This window comes from Lissotriton vulgaris, chromosome 6 (assembly GCF_964263255.1).
Source record: "Lissotriton vulgaris chromosome 6, aLisVul1.2, whole genome shotgun sequence".
Classification (NCBI taxonomy): Eukaryota; Metazoa; Chordata; class Amphibia; order Caudata; family Salamandridae; genus Lissotriton; species Lissotriton vulgaris.
In genome coordinates, this window is record NC_141694.1 from 523,381,721 (window position 1) to 523,403,447 (window position 21,727).

Sequence of the window (21,727 nt, forward strand, 5' to 3'; positions counted from 1 at the left end):
GCAAGGTCCCATACATGGGGGTGATGAAACCGTTGGGGGCACATCTCTTCATAGCGACGAAGGAGAAGATATGGAAAGGGGAGTACGTGGAGATGTTGAAGCTCCTTCACAGGGAGCTCACGGCCAAGGAGGGGTCTAAGGAAGAGGAACAGGAGTTGGCCAGGCACCCTAAGGTGCCGCTGACGATTGACAGTTGGTCGGCGGCGTTCCTTATATATGCTAGCGTATACTGCGAGAAGTATCCAGACAGGTCTGCGGCATTGTTCAAGTATATGGACATGGTCCAGAGGGCGCATGTGACATATGGCGGGTACACGTGGTCACACTATGACGAGGAGTTCCGAACGCGAATGGCGGCGGACCCGGAGGCGATGTGGGGAGAGCTAGACTCCGACTTGTTCCAGCAGACGATGGGAGGGCGAAGTTCGGACGCATGGTATATACGGCGAGCGGGTTACCTTTGGTGCCGACCCCCTTTTCGGCTCCCCCCACCCGGGGAGGGGTGGGGCAGGGGGAGAGCTCCAGTCAGGGCTCAATCGAAGCTTGTTGGGATTTCAACAAGGGGGCTTGTGGCCGGCAAGTGTGCCGTTTTCGACACGAGTGCTCTAAGTGCGGACGCCGACACCCAGTGATGCGCTGCTGGGGAGTTGGAGGCGCCCCAGGACAGCAGTATGTGGCGGCAGGGCTGCAACACGCGGCGGCGGGCAACCAAGCTGGGGGGAGGTAGGGGGCAGGAGCTGTTGGAAAAGGCTCATTCGCCGGTTAGACTGGACAGCCTGGAGCCGTTGCTGGCGGCATACCCGAAGGCGGACGATGCGGTGGTGCTGCGGCGGGGCTTCGGGGAGGGTTTCCGGTAGGGGTACGAGGGACCACGGATTGCACGCTGGGCAGAGAATTTGAAGTCGGTGCATGCACGGAAAGGTGTGGTGCGGGAGAAGCTGTTCAAGGAGGTGAGGGAAGGCCGGATGGCTGGCCCCTTCGCTGAGCAGCCGATGCCAAACCTGATCATCTCCCCCATTGGAGTGGTCCCCAAGAAGGAGCCGGGGCAGTTCCGGTTGATACAGCACTTGTCGTGGCCGGAGGGCATATTGGTTGAGCTCGCGTCGGTCACGTACTCGTCGGTGGATGTGGCGTGGAAGATTGTGGCGGCGGTAGGCCCGAAGGCGTTGATCGCGAAGTGTGACATGAAATCGGCTTTCAGGTTGCTCCCTGTGCACCCCGAGGACTACCAATTGTTGGGAATCCAATATGACGGCGGCATATTTGTAGACAAAGCGCTGCCGATGGGGTGCTCAATTTCATGTGCGTTATTTGAATGGTTTAGCTCTTTCCTGCAGTGAGCTTTTTCCTGGCTCACAGACTCTGAGACGGTAACGCACTATTTGGATCATTTCTTTTTGGTGGGACGGCCCAGGTCGATGGATTGTCAGCGACTGCTGCACAATTTTCAGGACTTCATGGGATACCTGGGGGTTCCCCTGACACCAGAGAAGACGCACGGTCCGAGTATGGTGCTGTCATTTTTAGGCATATAGCTCGACTCCGCAGCCATGGAAGCACGCCTACCGTATGACAAGAGGGCAGCAATCCTGGCGTTGGTGAGAGCCATGTTGGACAAGCGGAAGTGACAGTACGGGAGGTGCAGGTGCTGTTGGGTCACCTGAACTTTGCCTGTCGGGTGGTGCGCGCGGGGCGGACGTTTTGTCGGCGGTTGGGCTTGGCGTTGTCCGGCTGGCATTGCCACATCATCACGTCATGCTGTCGGCAGGGACGAAGGAAGATTTGCGGATGTGGCTGACCTTTTTAGGCCGGTTCAACGGGGTGCCCATGGCGCCTCCGGAGGACTGGGAGTGGGACGTCACAATGTTTTCAGATGCAGCAGGGGTCGGTGGTTTTGGTTTGTACTGGGCGGGCCGCTGGTGTGCTGAACAGTGGCCGCCCCAGTGGCAGGTGGGAGGGCGGAGCATCGCCTTTCTGGAATTGTTCCCATTGGTGGTGGCAGTTTCGGTGTGGGCCCAGGAACTTGCCCATAAGCGGGTCCTTTTCCGAGTGGACAACATGTCGGTGGTGCAGGTGGTCAACAGGCAGTCGGCGCGGGACGCTCAGGTGCTGAAGCTGTTGAGGGTGTTTGTTCTGCGCTGCCTTGAGCATGACATACATGGACAATGACGTTGCGGATGCTTTGTCTCGTTCACAGTGGCAAAGGTTCCATGGGCTAGCCACGGAGGCGGAGGAGACCAAGACGCCGGTGCCGGGGAGCTGTGGTCGGTGGGAGATGCAGGGTCGTTCAGCTGGTGAGGGCGTCAGTAGCGGCGTCCACTTGGAAGGCGTATGTTCAGGCCTGGGAGGATTTAGAACAGTCAGGTGCGGTAAGGCAGGGGGACCGATGGCGGCGGGAGGAGCAGGTGGTGCGTTTCATTTTGGCATTGATGGATAAGGGCTTGTCGAGGGTGACAATTGCGGGGAAGTTGTCGGCGGTGGCGTTCATGGGGAAGATGTGGTGGGGGTATCCCCCGTCGGCGGGAGAGTTGGGGGCATGATTGTTGGAGGGGTGGGCTCAAGAGAGAGAGGTGCGCGGGTGAGTCAGAGATGGCCCATTACGGAGGAGATGCTGGGGGGACATCTGTGGGCATTGTCGTCGGTGTGTCGAGATGTGAGGGAGACGGTGTTGTTTGCTACGCTTATGTCATGGCTGGTCTTTGGGGCTTTGCGAATTTCAGAATTGGTGGGCCTGAATGGGGGGAAAGGGGTGCTCTGGTGGGACGTGGAAGTGCGAGCGAGGGAGTTCGCGGTGCGTTTGCAGCGCTCCAAGACGGATCAGCGTGGGGTGGGGACCTGGGTGGTGATGGGGCCGGGGAGGCTGGAGGGGTGTGCCCGGCGGAGTGTGGCGAGCGTTTGGCGGATGGACACAGGACGTCAGGGGAGGAGGTGTTTGGATGTGGATCGGACGGACGGGTGACGGCGGCTCAGGCTTTGTGGGTTCTGCCGCACGCCCTACAGTGCATGGGTGAAGATCCCAAGGCATTCGGAACGCATTCCTTTAGAATAGGGGCGGCAACAGACGCGGCGCGTTGGGGGTGGTGGGCGGAGGATATCAAACGTCTGGGCAGATGGAAGTCGGATTGTTACAAGACGTATGTCTGGTTACGGGGGGTAGGCTGGACGCTGTAACAGGGATGTTTTTCCGCCCTCTTACACGTGTGTCTTTGCAGATGCTGTGGCGGGACCAGCGGCGGAGATGATGCAGATATACATTGTGGGGCATTCATTTGTTAAGAGAGCGGAAAGGTCTCAATGGGACAGGCATCGGAACCTGAATTTGGAATTGGACAACAGACTGTTTAGATGTCATTGGCGAGGCAAAGGGGGGATGCGTTGGCACGAATTGATGCCGGTTTTGAACAATGTGGTGCAAGGAGGGGTGTGTCCAGATAGGGTGATGGTGCACGTGGGAGAAAACGACTTGGTGTTGAGCAAAGGTCTGGCCTTAGTGAAACAAATGAAAAGGGACCTCCTGGAGATTAAAAAGAAGTGGGCGGGGTGCCACGTGATATGGTCAGAGTTCATCCCAAGGAGGGTCTGGAGGGGGGCGGAGCGCCCAGGGGCTATAGATAGGGCACAGAAAAAAATCAACAGGGACATGAAGGACTTTTGCACGAAAGAAGGGATTGGGCATATGGAGCACCCGGAGCTGAAGTACGGGGCGGTGTATTTTTTCAGAGAGGACGGGGTTCACTTATCTCATTACCGGATGGAACTGTATATAGTTCAGATGAAGGAGGACCTGGATTTGGCTTTGGGGGTGCGTAGGTATCCAAAGGGGAGGGTTTCCTATGCGGGGGTCGAAAGCCACTAAGCGGCTTTCGAGTGGCGCTTTTCCTAGAGTTAAAAGGGGGTGATGGGTAGGAGGCCTGAGCTTATTTTGATAAAGGGGGGGATCACTGAGTTCAAGGAAGGTCCAATTGGTAACGAGGCATGGTTCAGGTGGTATGCAGTGGTTATGTTGTGGGTGTTGTGTTATGTGAAATGGGGAAAATCATTTAGGGGAGGGGGTGGGGGTTGGTCAGGTAGTTCTTATTTAGTGAGGGGTAGTTTTGTTCAGCACAGGCCAGGTTTGTTTATTTAGGATGCACCTGCTTCCAATAAAGCGGCCTTTGTCACACTTTATCACTTGTCACTTGTCTGTGGTCGTTGCTCCCCCCCCTGCCCTCCTGGGTAGGCCCCAAAAAGTGACGCACCGGTGGCGCAAGGCTTCCATAAATGAGGCCCATTGTGTATAATCACTTCACATACCAGGAGGTGAGGAATGTGAGAAGAATTAGATTTTATTATATTTCATGCAACTTTTTAAATACAGTTTAAACATAAAAAGGATTGACACGCACTTCTAGAATTGCGTTTTGTAGCTGGCTTTAGGAAGACGGCCCGTGTTTACCATCAAATTGTCTTCGACTACAATACATGTTGTGTGCTGACGTGGCTGTCTGTATAGCTTTTGTTTTGCTTTTTACCGTTTGGCTTTTGAACTTAAATATGTTAATAGGAAATTTTGCCTCGTAAAATTGCAATAAATATATCCCTGCGGACTAACAAAAATGATCTACTTCATAAAATATACCACATTGTTGGTTATTTCATATATTGTTAACATTAGAGTGCAGCATTCAATTAAATATAATTCCTGACTCTCCTGTACGTTAAGAGTTTTCTCTAGGAAAAGGATTTTGCTCCCCTTATCTGATACGAATGTTGCCCCGACAAACACAAAATTTGTCAGATAATTGGCGACAAATCTAATAAAATACTTTTTCAACTATCCTGTTTCCAGTTTTCTAAAGAATCTTACTAAGCTAGTGCCTGCAGAGTTTAATCTAATTTATGTTACAGTTTCTTGAGCCGGGACAGTCACGCAATGACATGAAAGTGCAATACATATTGAAAAAAGGAAGAACAATTTACTGTCGCAAATTATTCAGGGAAGGGAAGGTATAATTAGAGATAAACTAAGCCTCTGAATTCTCTGTGAACATAATGTTTTGTTTTGTTTTAAATCTATTCAGAAAATAACAAATATGCTAAATTGGATATAGCTATTCATCATTGTGTCTCGCCTAGCGTTGCAGCATGAACGTGCTGCCATCGCTTTGCGAGGCATGCAGTATACACTATATTGAGGAAGCTTTGTGGAAGCTCTGCCCATTCTCCAGCCCATCTTCTTCATTGGTTTAGGTTACAAATACTGCTTTCCGATTCGCTTTAAGCTTGTTAGTCCCATCCCATGACAGCCATGTCAGTCATTTGTATCCTTCCATGGCTGTCAGTAGCAAAGGCTACTTTCTTCCCATCCCTCCCTAACCCTCCTCCCACAGTCCGATGCCTTCTCGTCCCCCCTCGTGCCTCCGTGCTCCACTGTTGCTGCTGTCTCTGGAGGTAATTATGTGCCTCCAAAGGACATCGTTGGTGCCGTCATGCAGCCTGCCTGGCTTACACGCCTATCAACTCTCCAGGAGCACTGAGAGCACTGCGTGCATCACTGCCGCCAACCCGTGGCCACAGGCCCCCCGATCGCCAGGACTGCTGCGTGTTCACTTTTTAATCACCACCGCTACTCAAGCTGCCTGCCAGAGGCCATGTCCATGATCAGAGAGGAGCTGCGTTGCAGTGAGAACCAAGACAAAGGGATGCCTAGCAACCAGGACTCCTGTAACCACGTCATCGAGACGCAGAGCCGAGGAAGGAAATCCCGTCTCTGCCGAAGCTGCGTCGCAGGAGGAGGAGAGCTCCCGTCGGGGTTCTGCCAGGCGGAGGCATCAACCACGAGAGCAGCACCCAGGTAAACGCTCCCAGCTGCGCTGTGTTGATACGAGGCCGGGAGCGGGTTGGGAATACTTGTTTAAGTAGTGAGCCCGCATTTGAGCTCATGGAGAAGCGGGCGCCCACCCTGCATTTGCGAGCAATGAAATGCTGGAGCCCACCCCCCCATATTGTGAAGATCTGCCGATATCGGCCAGAACCGCCACCTCTAGAAATACAGGGCAGAGCTTGCGGGCCAGCACAGGAAGTTCCTGTGTGCCTGTTATATCAGGTATGCTGTTTTTATTGGACTTTGTGATGTTTTTACAACGCAAGATGCCTTGGTGATGTTTATACAACGCAAAAGGTTTAAGCGCCTGCTGATGCCCCCCCATTGGGTGGTTGTCAGTGCGTGATCCTCCTCCGACAACAGCAGAAAAGCAGTCAGCACCCCTCCCTGAGGTCAGGTGACGTGGCAGGCAGGGCTGCCCGTGCGGTTGCATGCCTGTGTTTTCCTCCCGGCCTTGTTCACTCTCTACTGTTGCTAATGCAGCATTTGCTGTGTAACAACAACATGGGACTAGACTTCTGCTCTGCTGCTGTGGTTCCACACGCTGTGAAGACCCCCAGCGGAGCCTAGACTGGCTTTTATGGCGTAGAGCCCGCCTCCGGTGCCAGCCTGGACCACAGCTCCTAATCCCTTCTCCCTTCACCCCTCTGATGCCCAGAACTGCCTCCAGTGTTGTCTTGGAGATAACTGGGTCCCGGAAACAGACAAATGTAGTTCAGATGAAACAGAAATTCTGCTCTTCAGAAGTGCACTTCAGTTCTTGGTTTATGAATGGTGGCCTACTGGACCGGCAACTTCTCCATTATGATTTTGCAGAACTTCTGGGCGTTAAGTTTGATAATGGCATGTCCTTTCTTCTACAGATCTTATCAGTTGCTGATAGTTGTTTTTCTCTTCTTTGCACTTTAAGGAAACTATTTTATGTGTTACCTTTTGAGATCTGCAAATTCTTAGTCCATGTTCTAATTGCAGCCAATTGCAAAAAACGCAGTTGATGGACAGAATGCAGAACAATGTCTTACATTCACCCCAGTACAAAGATCTGGGCCTAAATCCATCGTTTTTTTGCTCTCCACACCATCCTAGGTCAGACACTGGCTATATTCAAATCAGCCTTGACCCTGTGCCTCATGGGAACAGTCCAGCCCGAGCTACCAAGCCATGTCTTTCCTAGACCGGAATCAAGCATCCAAGGACCGGTTTCTGGCTATCAGCCTTCTTCAGCCTGGATAGCTTGACTCCAGTGATGTGGAGAGCCTGGGACTCACGTCGGAGCATACCCAGCCCACTCGGGGTGAAAATTGCAAAAAACACAGTTGATGGACAGAATGCAGAACAATGTCTTACATTCATCCCAGTACAAAGATCTGGGCCTAAATCCATCGTTTATTGCTCTCCACATCACCCTAGGTCAGACACTGGCTATATACAAATCAGCCTTGACCCTGTGCCTCATGGGAACAGTCCAGCCCGAACTACCAAGCCATGTCTTTCCTAGACCGGAATCAAGCATCCAAGGACCGGTTTCTGGCTATCAGCCTTCTTCAGCCTCGATAGCTTGACTCCAGTGATGTGGAGAGCCTGGGATTCAAGTCTGAGCATACCCAGCCCACTTGGGGTAAAAATTGCAAAAAACACAGTTGATGATCACCACCCCCTTTTGTACTGCTTTTGGCCGCCATAAGTGTGGCAGGGTATGCTCAGACGGGAGTCCCTTGCTCACTTTGCCACTGGATTCAAGCAAGCCGGGCTGAAGACGGCTAGAATGCCAGAAATCGGTCCTCAGAAGCTTGTTTCCGGTCCAGGGAAGACATGGCTTGGCAGTTCGGGCTGGACTGTTCCCATGAGGCACAGGGTCAGACTGATTTGCATATAGCCATGTCTGAACTGGGGTGGCAGAGTGGGCTAAAGAACGGTGATGGATTAAACCCAGATCTTTTGACTGGGTGTGAGTGTTTGATTGATTCAGATGCTCCGTCCATCACCACCCTCCTTTTGTACCGCTAATTGCAGCCAGGCTGCATACCAGTGGTGGCTCACCCCACTGCTTTTCAGTAGTGTAAAAACTGAAAAATAAAATGATAATAAGATTATGTTATTATCATTTTATTCCTTTCTGCTGCAGCAGCTTTGTGGGAGGGAAGGGGCTTGGCTGCTCACACAGAAGCAGGGGGAGGAGTGGTGCACACACTGTAAGTGCGCATGAATGTTTAACCGGACATCTCAGGCCGGCCAAACAGTCATGCGGTGTTAGACCTGACATTCTTGGAATGGTTTTCCCTGACTTTTAGCCTCTACTTCCTGTGTTTTTGATGCTGTGCTGGATTTTGTTTTTATCTGACTTAGATTCCTTGGGCACTTTGCCACTGCTGATCAGTGTCAAAGTGCAAGCGCTCCCTGTGTTAATTGTTATTGCGATTGGTTCTCCCTGAATGCCAGATTTGATTTACCAGTAGGTCCCTAGTAAAGTGCACTGAGTGTGCCAGGGAGGTAAATCAAATGCTACTAGTGGGCCTGCTGGGAAATATTAAAGGGGTTCTGCCCACATCATCCTCCCATACCGGAGCAGGGGTCATCAAAAGGATGAGGAAAGTAGAAAAAACTGTATTAATGGATACATTTCACATTTCATATTTGGAACCAAGAAAAATTAAATTATCTTGTTCTTTACAACTTAATATAAACACATATAATTATACATAATTTGATATGGACATACAAGCGTATCACAAGAAAAAGTGGCACAAGAAATAATTTTGAGGGAAACATACAACATCTATATACAACATATGCAATATACAAAGAACAGCGTACCCTAAGAAAGGCAATTGAAACCTTTCTCAAAAATATATACACTCCCACTTATGAGTGATATAGGTCAAAAAGGGAATCCTATTGGCGCCTGAGAAGAAAATTCTCTCACAAAACGAACTTAATGTAGGGCGCAAGAGGATAAAACAAATAAACATAAAGATAAAGGGACTCCTTCAACACAAAAATGTCGACGCAGTCGCGGTCGCGTTTCCGCCAGTGGTCTCTTTATGGCTTCATCAGGACATGAGTACTTGCAGGTCAACTATCGAAAATTACGCCACTCCCACAGGGGGAGGGCAAAGAGGCAAAGATCCTCTCAAGCTAATGCCCAAGGTTCTACAGGGCAGTCACAAGCATGTAGTGTCCAATAATCCAAGCGAATGGAGTGACAATTACGACGAAATCGTAGCTCGGCAAAATATGGCAGGGCAAAGAAATTACGCTCCTACAGCTCCTTCTAATGGGGTCACACTTGCACACAACACTGAAATCCAAAGTCCATCGGCAACCGACTCGCAAAGTTCGTCTAGTGGGCCTGCAGCACTGATTGTGCCACCCAGACAAGTAGCCCTGAAAAGTTGTCTCAAGCCTGCCACTGCGGTGCCTGTGTGCAGTTTGTTAACTGCCAAGTCGACTTGGCAAGTGCACCCACTTGCCAGGCCCTAACCTTCCCTTTTCTTACACTGAAGACAACCCTGTGGTAGGGCCAAGGTACCCCCCCCCCATGGCAGGGTTCAGTGTATGTGAATGGAAGGACATGTGCTGATGTGTGTAGCATGTTCTGATAGTGGAAATACTGCCAATTTAGTTTTTCACTGTTGAAAGGCTAGCTTGCCCTATAGAACAGAATGGGGAATGCTTTGTAACCTTTTACAAGCATACCTTCCCATTGGGATAAGATAGACAATGGAGTTTGGTATCCCTGAACACAGAATTTGATAATACATCTTTAAGTAAAGATGATTTTTAAATTGTGTGTTTGAAAATACCACTTTTAGAAAGTGGCTATTTTCTTGCTTTGCCACTGGATTCAAGCTAGCCTGGCTGGTGATGGCTGATTAGCCAGAGACCGGTCCCAGGATGCTTGTTTCCAGTCCAGGGAAGACAAGGCTTTGCAGTTCGGGCTGGACTGTTCCCATGAGGTACAGGGTTAGACTGATTTGCATATGGCCATGTCTGAACTAGGGTGGCGGAGTGAGCTTAAGAATGATGATGGATTAAACCCAGATCAGTTGACTGGGGGTGAGTGCTTGCAACGTTTAACACTCCGTCCATCATCCCCTTTGGTTTTGCTTTATTTTCTTGCTCACTCATCCTGTGTGCCTCTGCCTGTTTGTGGATTGACTGTCTCGTTTTAGTGTGACAGAGGATGTGCATTCCCTGTAGACAGCCTCTGGGGGGTTTGAGGTGTGCCTGGACCTTCCTGGATGACTCAGCCCTGATCTGAATAGACCTTGGATGCATATAGAGCGGTGGCAGGAGATTTACTTTGCACCTGAATGGAGCCTGCCTCCCTTGCACAATACTGTCTTCACCTCCTGTGGTCATGTGGCACCAGTGAAGGCAGAACTGGTTTGAACTGGGCTCAGAGCCTCTTGCACAAATACATTTTGGGGTATAAGTATCAGACCCAAAAACCCACACTTTTAGATCATTCCTGGAATTCAAGAGGAACCTTTGCCAAGGAGAAGAGCTGGAGAGACTGAGGAGAAGTACTGCCCCTTCGCTGTGTGCTGTTTGGGGTTGGCCTGCAGTTGCTGTTTCTGCCACGGAAAGGTTAAGGTATTTTCTTTGTGCGGTGTCTCCTGCTTGAAGGAGATCTCCAAGGGCCTGTGTATCCTAGCCTCCTGTTCTGAAGTCTCAGGGACACAAAGACTTCACCCCAGCTCCCCTGAACTCTGCTGCTGTGAGTTCTGACCTGCCAGTAGGTGCCTGTACCCGTTATGGGCCTCTGGAAGTTGTTGCTGCTGTTTGGGAGCTGGCATAAGGCAGAAACTTAAAGAACTACAGAAATCAATACATCGCTCTTTTTGAGGCTGTTTTCCCGGCGCATCTTCATGGTGCGAGAAGAATTTCCACGCATTGCTGCGCCGCTATGAAAACCGATGCAGTGCCTGTCGTTGCAGCAAGAATTGATGCATCGAGGGGTGGCAGCTGAAGAGGACCAATGCAGTGCCACTCGACGCCGCCGCAGTGATCGCCAACGGATTGGTGTCAGTACAACGCGATCTATTACAACGCGTTCCGTTACAACGCGATTTTTACAACGCAAAAACCATTACAATGCATGCCATTACAACGCATGGCATTACATAGCAGATACTTTTACAACGCATGGCATTACATCGTAAGTATAGGTAAGTATATCTTTTTAAAAAAAAATGTAATAAAGTTAATTAAATTAATTTAAAATAATAAAAATAATATAACATTTTTAAAACAGTAATTAATTTAATTATAGTAATTATATTAATATTAAAATTGATATTAATTTAATATTTTTAAAATAATATAATTAATGAAAAATAAAAAATTTATAAATAGTAAATAATATAATGTAATTAATTACAATAAAGATAATTATAATTTAATTAAATTATAAATAATACATAATATAATTATATTTAATATAATTAAAAGAATTTAATTAATTAAACATTTTTAAATAATATAATTTAATTATAATCGTTTATTAATACAATTAAATTAATAATTGTAAATATAGTTATTAATGTAATTAAATTAAATAAAATTAATTTAATTAATTTAATTTATATAAAGTCGTAATACCCCTGTACCCCCAAAAACAAACCCAGCCCTAAAACCTAAAAACACCCCTGTACCCCAAAACCCAAACCCTGCCCTAAAACCTAAAAACACCCCTGTACCCCAAAACCCAAACACTGCCCTAAAACCTAAAAACACCCCTGTACCCCAAAACCCAAACCCTGCCCTAAAACCTAAAAACACCCCTGTACCCCAAAACCCAAACCCTGCCCTAAAACCTAAAAACACCCCTGTACCCCAAAACCCAAACACTGCCCTAAAACCTAAAAACACCCCTGTACCCCAAAACCCAAACACTGCCCTAAAACCTAAAAACACCCCTGTACCCCAAAACCCAAACACTGCCCTAAAACCTAAAAACACCCCTGTACCCCAAAACCCAAACACTGCCCTAAAACCTAAAAACACCCCTGTACCCCAAAACCCAAACACTGCCCTAAAACCTAAAAACACCCCTGTACCCCAAAACCCAAACACTGCCCTAAAACCTAAAAACACCCCTGTACCCCAAAACCCAAACCCTGCCCTAAAACCTAAAAACACCCCTGTACCCCAAAACCCAAACCCTGCCCTAAAACCTAAAAACACCCCTGTACCCCAAAACCCAAAGCCTGCCCTAAAACCTAAAAACACCCCTGTACCCCAAAACCCAAACCCTACCCTAAAACCTAAAAACACCCCTGTACCCCAAAACCCAAACACTGCCCTAAAACCTAAAAACACCCCTGTACCCCAAAACCCAAACACTGCCCTAAAACCTAAAAACACCCCTGTACCCCAAAACCCAAACACTGCCCTAAAACCTAAAAATACCCAAACACCCCAAAACATATACATCAGTACCCCAAAACATATACTCCTATACTCATACTTATTTTAAAAAATACTTAAATTAATATATTTAATTTATAATATTTAAAAACGAAATAAATATTTTTTTATAATTAATAATAATTAAATCAATTATAAAATATTAAATAAAATAAAAAAAAATTAAATACTTACCAATACTTACGATGTAATGGTATGCGTTGTAAAAGCATCTGCTATGTAATGCCATGCGTTGTAATGGCATGCATTGTAATGGTATTTGCGATGTAATAGCTGCGTTGTAACAGCATTACGTTGTAAAAGATGCGTTGTAGCAGTAACACACCATCGCCAACGCATCCTGGATTTCCACACATTGTACCTGTGCGGCAAGTTCTTCCAACGCATCACCTGCGGACTGGAACCGTCACAAAGAATCAACGCATCACTTCCTATACAGACTGGATTTAACGCAACTCATTCTCTGTGTGCCACAAGTCTGTTGTATGTGTGCCGCAGATCTGTGGCATTGCCTCCCCAATGTCTCAGGAGTGTCGCATCTCTTTGTTTTCCGAGTCTGCTGCGGTTTGGCTTTTGGAACTTTGGCACATCTACAGGTACTTTGGTGAAAAGTCATGCATTCATAGTTTTCTATGGTGCAAGTTCTTGAAACCTTTTGAAAGTCATATTTGTAACTGTGTATGTTGGATTTTTGTCGTTTTGGTCTTATTTAGTTAAGATAAATGTATTTTCTTTTTCTAAACGGGTGTGGTGTCCATTTGTGGTGTTTTCACTGTTTTACTGTGAGTGTACAAATACTTGCCTTCGGGATAAGCCAGTCTGCTCATGTCAAGCTACCAAGAGGGTAAGCAGGGGTTATGTAGAATGTGTATCCCCCTTACCCTGACTAGAAGCAAAGGTCCCTACTTGGACAAAGGTACCTACCTCAGCCAACTAGAGACCCCCATTGTTAACATGTGCACTTTGCATGTTCCCCACCCAGCCTGCATAAAGCCTAGGTGGAGAACATGCCCAGGCACCCACTGCCTGTCTGAGCACCAAACCACGGCTCTCAGACCAATATGATTTGCTATGTATGGTCTGGTTTCTTCTGCTTCCTGTTCTGGCCGGGAGAGACGACGGAGGAGAGACGCATATTTTTTCTTTCTCTTCAAAATCACGACCTGCTTCCCCGCCACCCCAGATCCATATCAGCTGCCGCTGCTGCATATGCAAATTGTTTGTATGGTACGCTTCCCAGCTATTTGATCAATTGTCTGAAGATCACACAGAATGTAGAGGCTCATCTAATTCTTAAGATACTTCTCTTACTAACACAATCTTGCCATCTCAAACAACTACTCTGGTTGCCAGTAAAAAAGTGTGTTCTTTTTAAATAATTGGTTCTCCTTCATAGAACAATGGTCTCAAACACTTTATTGACAACTAAACCAGAACTCTGAGATCATTGGATGCCCATTTGCTTAATGTATCCGGGATCAGGCTTGCCAGAAGGGGAAGCCATTTGTTCTCCTATGCACCTTCTATTCTCCATCACACCACCAATAAGTCTCACTTTGGAAAACAATTAAAAACGTGGTTGTTCACTGCTCTGTAACTAAGCTGTCAAGCTGTTGAATCTGTGCACTGTAGACATGGCCTGTCTTTCGAGCAGCTGTCACTCTTCATAAATTCTGTAATTCATTCATGTATTCATTTCCTGCTCAATGTGCTTTGCACAACAAAAAATCCCCCCTCTTAGTGACGTTTCACAAAATGTGACTTTACACTTTATTGTAATTTTACACATAAAGGTATTTTGCTCATAAATGTAATTGTGTTTGTTAATTATTATTATTAATTGGGTTTTATTGAGCGCAGACTACCCGGAGGCCTCGTAGCGCTGAGTGTGACTGGGGGGACAAGTGAGGGTAGTGAAATTTACGTGAAAAGGAGGGTTTTTAGTTCCTTGCGGAATTTTTGGAGATTGGGTTCGCCACGCAAGGAGACTGGCAGAGCATTCCAGGCCTTGGCCGCATTCCAAGAAAAGGAACGGCCTCCCCATCTGGCACGTTTAACTTTGTTCTCGGTGGCCAGAAAAGCTGTGCTGGAGCGCAGCGACCTGCGGGGGAGGTATGGAGTGGCCAGCGAGCAGATCATTGCTGGCGCTTCCTTCCACATAGCCCTGTGCATAAAGCACATTGATTTAAACAGTGTTCTGGCCTTGATGGGTAGCCAGTGGAGTTTTTTTAGAGCAGCAGTCCCTGAGTCCCGCCGGTTAAGGCCCAGCAGGAGGCGGGCTGCTGCATTCTGCGTGACTTGGAGCTTCTTTGTTGTAGTCGCCGGGGCCCCTAGGTACAGCGCATTCCCGTAATCTAAACGGGACAGAATAATAGCTTGCACCATGATCCTGCGGGCTTGTGGAGGGAGAAGTGGTAGTACTTTTCTAAGCATACGCATCATGCCGAAACAGGTGGCCGATACGATCGTTGCTTGATGGTTGAAATTGAGATTAGCATCAAGCCAGATGCCTAGGCTCTTTATTTGGGGTTTGGATTGAGGCTGGGTGCCCATGCATGGAGGCCAGTTCGGGAGCGGGCAGGAAATGTTTGGGTTTCCAAGAATCATAAGCTCCGTTTTATCACCATTAAGTTTCAGGTGGGAGCTGGCCATCCATTTGTTAACTGCCACTAAACATTTCTCAAGACTGGGCGGAAAGGCGGTGGTTTGGTTCATGGAGACGATCAATTGAGTATCGTCAGCATATGTGACTAACTCCAGGCCAAATGAATGGACGATGTCTGCCAAAGGGAGCAATGTTTTCACACTGCTGTTAATGTTGCACCACTGGTTAGTTTAAATTTAAAAGTCTTGACACCCTCATTTGTTGTTACACAAAGGGAGTTTTTGCACATGGATTCTGCTCCTAAATGTATTTTGTTGCACTCTAAGAACTAATACCACACTTAGGTTGCAAGAGTTATCAAATCAAATCAAATCAAAATCAGCTTTATTTGATATTTCAAAGAATATCATACAAGCATTCATAGTAAAATAGAAATATACAACAATACATTTAATCAATTCATTAAAATAGATTAAAATAGGAAAATTTGTAAGAAAAATGTTACCATTTTAAAAGAAAAAAAGAGATCAGGGGAACCAAACTTTTCATAGATAAAAAATAAAAAATATTATACTATACTAAATCATAATAAAAGAAAAAACAGCATTTTTACGTTGGCCCTTGTACAAGCAACATACGTTTTAAAAGCAACATATTATCTATAGGTTAAACAGAATTTGCTAACCCTAAGATTATAATTTTCTAAATGGATTACATAGTAAGCACCAGCCTAATAATGACAGTTCTGATGTAATGTAAAAGGGTTGAATTGGGAAAAGTTGCTATAGTTAAAACTGCTTTGCGGTAAAACATATTGATTAAAGGGAACGATACTGTACTCATTTGGTGGGCAAAATCTATGACCCAGCTCAGTGTTATTATCAACAGTTTGTTTCCGAGAGGGGGTATATGATTCACTTGGATAAAAATCGTGTAGGTCCCAAGTTGTTATTGGACCATCACCTTCTTGAGGCTGCCATGACTGGAGGTAGGGAACAACTTGTCTGCACCTAAATCTAATTAGGACCAAGTCGCCGCAAATATCTTTTCGAAGGGGACCCAACCAACCCACTCTCCTCACACTGACTATCCTGCCATCAAGGTTATGGGGTAAGGGTCTATTTTTCGATAGCCAAAACTTGACTTTGTTAAGCAGGTCGGTGGTTCTCTCAGGTTTTCCATGTTTCAGTGGAGGGACCCCCGCGAGGATGGACACAAATGGAGCGGCCTCTGGGGGAAGATTAATGCGAGGAGTCGTAGTACATTTTAATCTGGACTTGACATTGCGATCCATTACAAGTATGGGTGGTGCCTTAGGAACAAGTGGATACACAGTAGTAGGGACTGTTACTTGTGTTGGGGGAGCTATATTTTGAATAGTTTGGTTGGGCGGATTAAGAAGACCTGCATGGGGCGGACAATTAGATGTTACAGTGTAGGAAGATTGTGCCAGGTTAAGTTTAACAGTTTCCTCAATCCCCGTCAGTCTATCCCCCAGGGTGTTAATTTTTTCGATCAGGGGATGGATAATAGTTTGGATCAGTTGTTCGATCATGGCCAATAAAGCCAATTGGGAAGAGGATGCTGAATCATCTAGTTTTTTCCCACCTCTAGAGTTAATAGAGCAGTAATAACAGGCAGGTTTATATCTGGGGACGCATTCTGTAATTTCAATATTTTTGTTTGGGACCCACTTTCCCCAATCCCGTCCTGTTTCCTTTTAGCAGATTTAGTCTTAACAGGTGTTGTACTTTGGGCATTAGCTTTTATGGGTGTAGGTAGACACCCCTGTATGCTAACGCTTCAGGCTTGGGGACTAATATTTCTTGCCGGATGGGGTGATGTAACAGGGGTATACCTAATATTGCACATACTATTTAATTTGTCTAGCCAGGAGAGATTAGACGCTGTATTGGATGTTTTTGAAGGGGGTTCCAAGCTAGTAAGGGTATATATGAGCTGAACTGTAGAAATAGTTATAACAACTGTACTATACGTTTGTTATTGCCGAATTGTCAAATGCGTGCCCGTCTTATGTCTTAAGGCATAAGTTCAACCAGAGGGATGTAACAGTTTCTAGGCGAAAGTAATAGTCAATGAAATTGACAATCAATGGCTTTACCTCCTCCTTAAAGGCCAAGGGGGGTGGCCCGTCCCGTCCTCCTCTGGCCTCTGAGGGCCACAGAGGGCCTGCCCTTTGCCCGGGCTTCGCCCGGCGCTCTCGCGCAGCGAGCGACTGGCTTGGTTATATTGGAGATCAAGGCGTCCGGGGGGCGGGGATAACAGGGGGCGCAGACCGGGTGTCAAAGGTCAGGCAGGGACTCCTGGGGAAGTGAGTCCCTGCAGCGCTACTCTCCGTGCTGGTAAAAGTTCCTCTCGTCCCACGCACACTCCAAGACCCAGGGCAGTTTCTCCAGGCGGTGTCTCTGACCGCGCAGAGGCACCCGCGAAGGGGGTGCGGCCAGTCGTTGTGGCAAACAGGAAGGTAAATGACAGCGTCCCACGAAGGTCTCCCAGGCTGGATACAGAGGCTCCCACTTGCACCAGGGGAGAAAGTCAATATTTGAAGGTGTGTGCCATCCGGGGGGCGGGGCTAACAGGGGGCGCAGACCAGGTGTCAAAGGTCAGGCAGGGACTCCTGGGGAAGCGAGTCCCTGCAGCGCTACTCTCCCGTGCTGCTAAAAGTTCCTCTCGTCCCACGCACACTCCAAGACCCAGCGCAGTTTCTCCAGGCGGTGTCTCTGACCACGCAGCGGCACCCGCGAAGCGGGTGCGGGCAGCCGTTGTGGCAAACAGGAAGGTAAATGACAGCGTCCCACGAAGGTCTCCCAGGCTGTATACAGAGGCTCCCACTTGCACCAGGGGAGAAAGTCAATATTTGAAGGTGTGTGCCGTCCGGGGGCGGGGCTAACAGGGGGCGCAGACCGGGTGTCAAAGGTCAGGCAGGGACTCCTGGGGAAGCGAGTCCCTCCAGCGCTACTCTCCCGTGCTTGTAAAAGTTCCTCTCGTCCCACGCACACTCCAAGACCCAGGGCAGTTTCTCCAGGCGGTGTCTCTGACCGCGCAGCGGCACCCGCGAAGCGGGTGCGGGCAGTCGTTGTGGCAAACAGGAAGGTAAATGACAGCGTCCCACGAAGGTCTCCCAGGCTGTATACAGAGGCTCCCACTTGCACCAGGGGAGAAAGTCAATATTTGAAGGTGTGTGCCGTCCGGGGGGCGGGGCTAACAGGGGGCGCAGACCGGGTGTCAAAGGTCAGGCAGGGACTCCTGGGGAAGCGAGTCCCTGCAGCGCTACTCTCCCGTGCTGGTAAAAGTTCCTCTCGTCCCATGCACACTCCAAGACCCAGGGCAGTTTTTCCAGGCGGTGTCTCTGACCGCGCAGCGGCACCCGCGAAGCGGGTGCGGCCAGTCGTTGTGGCAAACAGGAAGGTAAATGACAGCGTCCCACAAAGGTCTCCCAGGCTGTATACAGAGGCAAGAGTTATTATGCCCCTGAATATGATTTTCCTCCTAATTAAATAGTATATAACAATGTTGTTTGCAAATATTGTTGCATTTATAAGCATGATTTTGAAAATAATTATGTGCTGCTACACATTTTCCACATGTATGCATATGTTGCAGGGACCATACCATACTGGCCTTTTAATGCACATGCATTGCATACATTGAATTCTTTTAACCAGGTATTTCTCAGGGTTGCAGTTTCTTTTTCCGATAGTGAGCAAGGTGTCCCTCTTTATGACATGTCTGAAAATAAACAATTAACTCAAAGAAATGTTGGGTTAAATTAATTCATTTTACACACTGTAGGCACATAAAAGAGTCACTCAGCTCTGTGCTCTGGCAGCAAAGCCTATCCTGAGTGATTTTACGTCTGGATGTGCTCTCAACCAAATGTGTTTTCTTACTCATGCACTTGATGTTCCTGAATGATTCCAAACTCCTAATGATGTTGTAATAATGGTAATTGTTTACCTACATGATATTTTGCTCCTGAATGTGAGAGCACAATCCTACTTACTTTACACGAACGGCGATTGTGCATGTAACAATGAGTTTGTATGTAAAAGTGCTTTCTATACCTATATGTGATTTTTCACTTAAAAGTCATATATGATCCTAAATGTTTTACATACCCATGCGGGTGCAGGAGCATGGATGATGTCACGCCTCAATGTGCTGTGAACCAGTTGTGATGTCTTATTGATGCACACCTTTTACACCAAATATGAAAACTACAAACATTGTAATACACCACAGCTGCATATTGGGGCTGTCCAATACTGAATCTGCTTCTCTGGATTCATAGCCTGAGTTGTTCATCTTATCTTATTATGCATACCAAACTAAAACAATGATTTTCTCATATCAGATTAGACTCCAGGATGCAAGCAACGCCTCATAGATCCTATAATATTTGTCATATTCGAAACTAGCCTCAAATATATCAATATTCCATCGCATGGCTATTAACCTGGAAACCTTGCATATTGGAAATCCTTCTGGGTCTGCTTGTATTCCCTTAATGAGGGGGCCTCGCTTAGCAGTTTGGTATGGACAGTTATCATGAGGAGTAGAATCAGTACTGATTGGCAAAAGGCAGGCCTCTCTCTAAAGAGGCACAGGGGGCACAAAATAATGGGTTAGGATGCTAAACAGAGTGATTACAGTTATTTAGATTGCTTTCAAGCACTACTCCCATGTACTTTCTTGCATTTGATGAAACCTTAACCAGCAATACAAGAGACACACACTATTGTTTCAGACTGGACTCCATTAAAAATGCCTGGCTCCTTTTTGATACTAAGGACATACACTGATACACTATATTCTTTCTCCATATGAGGAAAACTCTCATCAGTTATCATAATAAGAAATGAGAGATACACAATAACCTGTATGAAAATTAGAAGGTTGTGATCCAGCAGGTATTTGACTCAATATCTTGGCAACATTGTTAGCCGCAGTCCCACCCGGTGTCTTTTGGGACGAGGAAATGTGGAAGTGGCAGACAATGCCGGAGCACTCCCAGAGGAGGGAAACCACAGCTCCCATCACTCCCTGTATGCAGGTTGTGCACAATGCGGCACCGCCGACCAGCGGTGCATATAGCCACAGTCCCACCTGGTGTCTTTTGGGTTGAGGAAATGAGCAAATGGGCAGACAATGCCGGAGCACTCCCGGAGGAGGGGACCATGGGTCCCATCACTCCCTGTGCACAGGTCGCGCACAAAGCGGCACCGCCGACCCGCGGCGTGGGACGCGCCCTGGGCCGTGCCTGGAGTAGGTTGGGTTGGGCCCCCCCTCTAACAACTGTGACTTCAATAAGGTATTGTCCCCAGTAATTATTCCTAATACACCCAATTCCAGAGTCCTCTTCAGGATGAGCAAGCGCAAGAGCCAGAGTGATCAGATGGACGGTGGCATTGTGGGAACCCTTGATTTCTTTCTAACAAGGGTGACGTCAGTCTTAGCACGCAAAATTGAACTGACTGAACGTAGTCTACCTTTGGAGCCCAATCCCCAAATAAGATCTTCTATGGGGGCAAAACATCATTTAATGCCCCTAACCAACCTTCCTCACCAGACCAGGAAGCAGAAACAGAAACATTTACGGGAACGATACCCCAACACCAAGCCGCAACAAACACTACTAAAAGAGTATCCACTAGGGGCACAGGCCCAAAAGAGCTCACAGGAGTCAACCCTGAACCCACAGTTAAGAGAAAAAGGGGTGGTGGCCCACTGAGACAGAAACCAGCGAAAGTCTCCAGACCGTCCAAAAGAAGGGGGAGTGAAGAAACTGAATCTGTCCTAGGTGAAGCAAGCCCCTCCGTAACTCCAACTCTAACTGTGTGGCCCTTGATGAGTGAGGACATGTGGCAGAGACTAGAAAAATAGGTTTCTACCATGTTGAATCCCATTGTATTCAAACTATGCTAGTAGCGGTCCCAGCACTGGCCCAGTGACCCAAACGCAACCATCATTACGCAGAGTAGATTTGACAACGGTCTGTCCAAATGATGTGCCCGCACTCATTGACTTGGTTAATTCTTCACATCCCAAACCTGACACTCGTATTGGTATAATCCCCCATACCTGGGCATTCTAGCAACACTCCAACACATGCACAGAGAACCTAGCAGGGGAGGCTACATTAAACTGCCAAAGCCACCACCCCAAAACAGCCTCTACAGGACAGAGTACAACACCACTAGGGCAGGGCGGACAAGCTGGTCACCGGAGGGTTGAAAGACTCAATATCGGAACTATGGTCACTGGAATACAGACTCTACATCTCCCCCTGGCAGCATCCCCACTGGTGTTAGTGCTAGGGTACGTAACAACTTTAACGGAGGGCCAAATAGAATCCACAGACCAACTAATGTCTAAAGCCCTTAATTGGCAAAGTTCCCTCTAAGAGTTCCCAGATTATTGTGCTACCACTGGAATATTTTTATAGACCTTGTTTTCTGCTGGCTGTAGGCGGTAGAGGGAGGGAGGCAGCAGAGGGAGGCCCAGGTATGGATGAACTCATGGGGAAATTCTAGGGTTCTGGGACTAAGGCAGGAGAATAGATGTGCCCCTCTGTCTGACCTAGAAGCATGCAATTAACTACACTCACCTGACCTAAAATCTCAAGTTGAGTGTGAGATCGGTTATTTTGGTCCTCACCACCAGAGAGAGCTTAGCATCACCTAATTCATAATGGGGGGCAAATAAAATGGTGTTTAAGATAGCCTCATGAAATGTGGCTGGTATCGCTCCAAAACTGAGTGATAACTGGATACAAATTTGACAAGATAACAATATAGCAGGCTGCC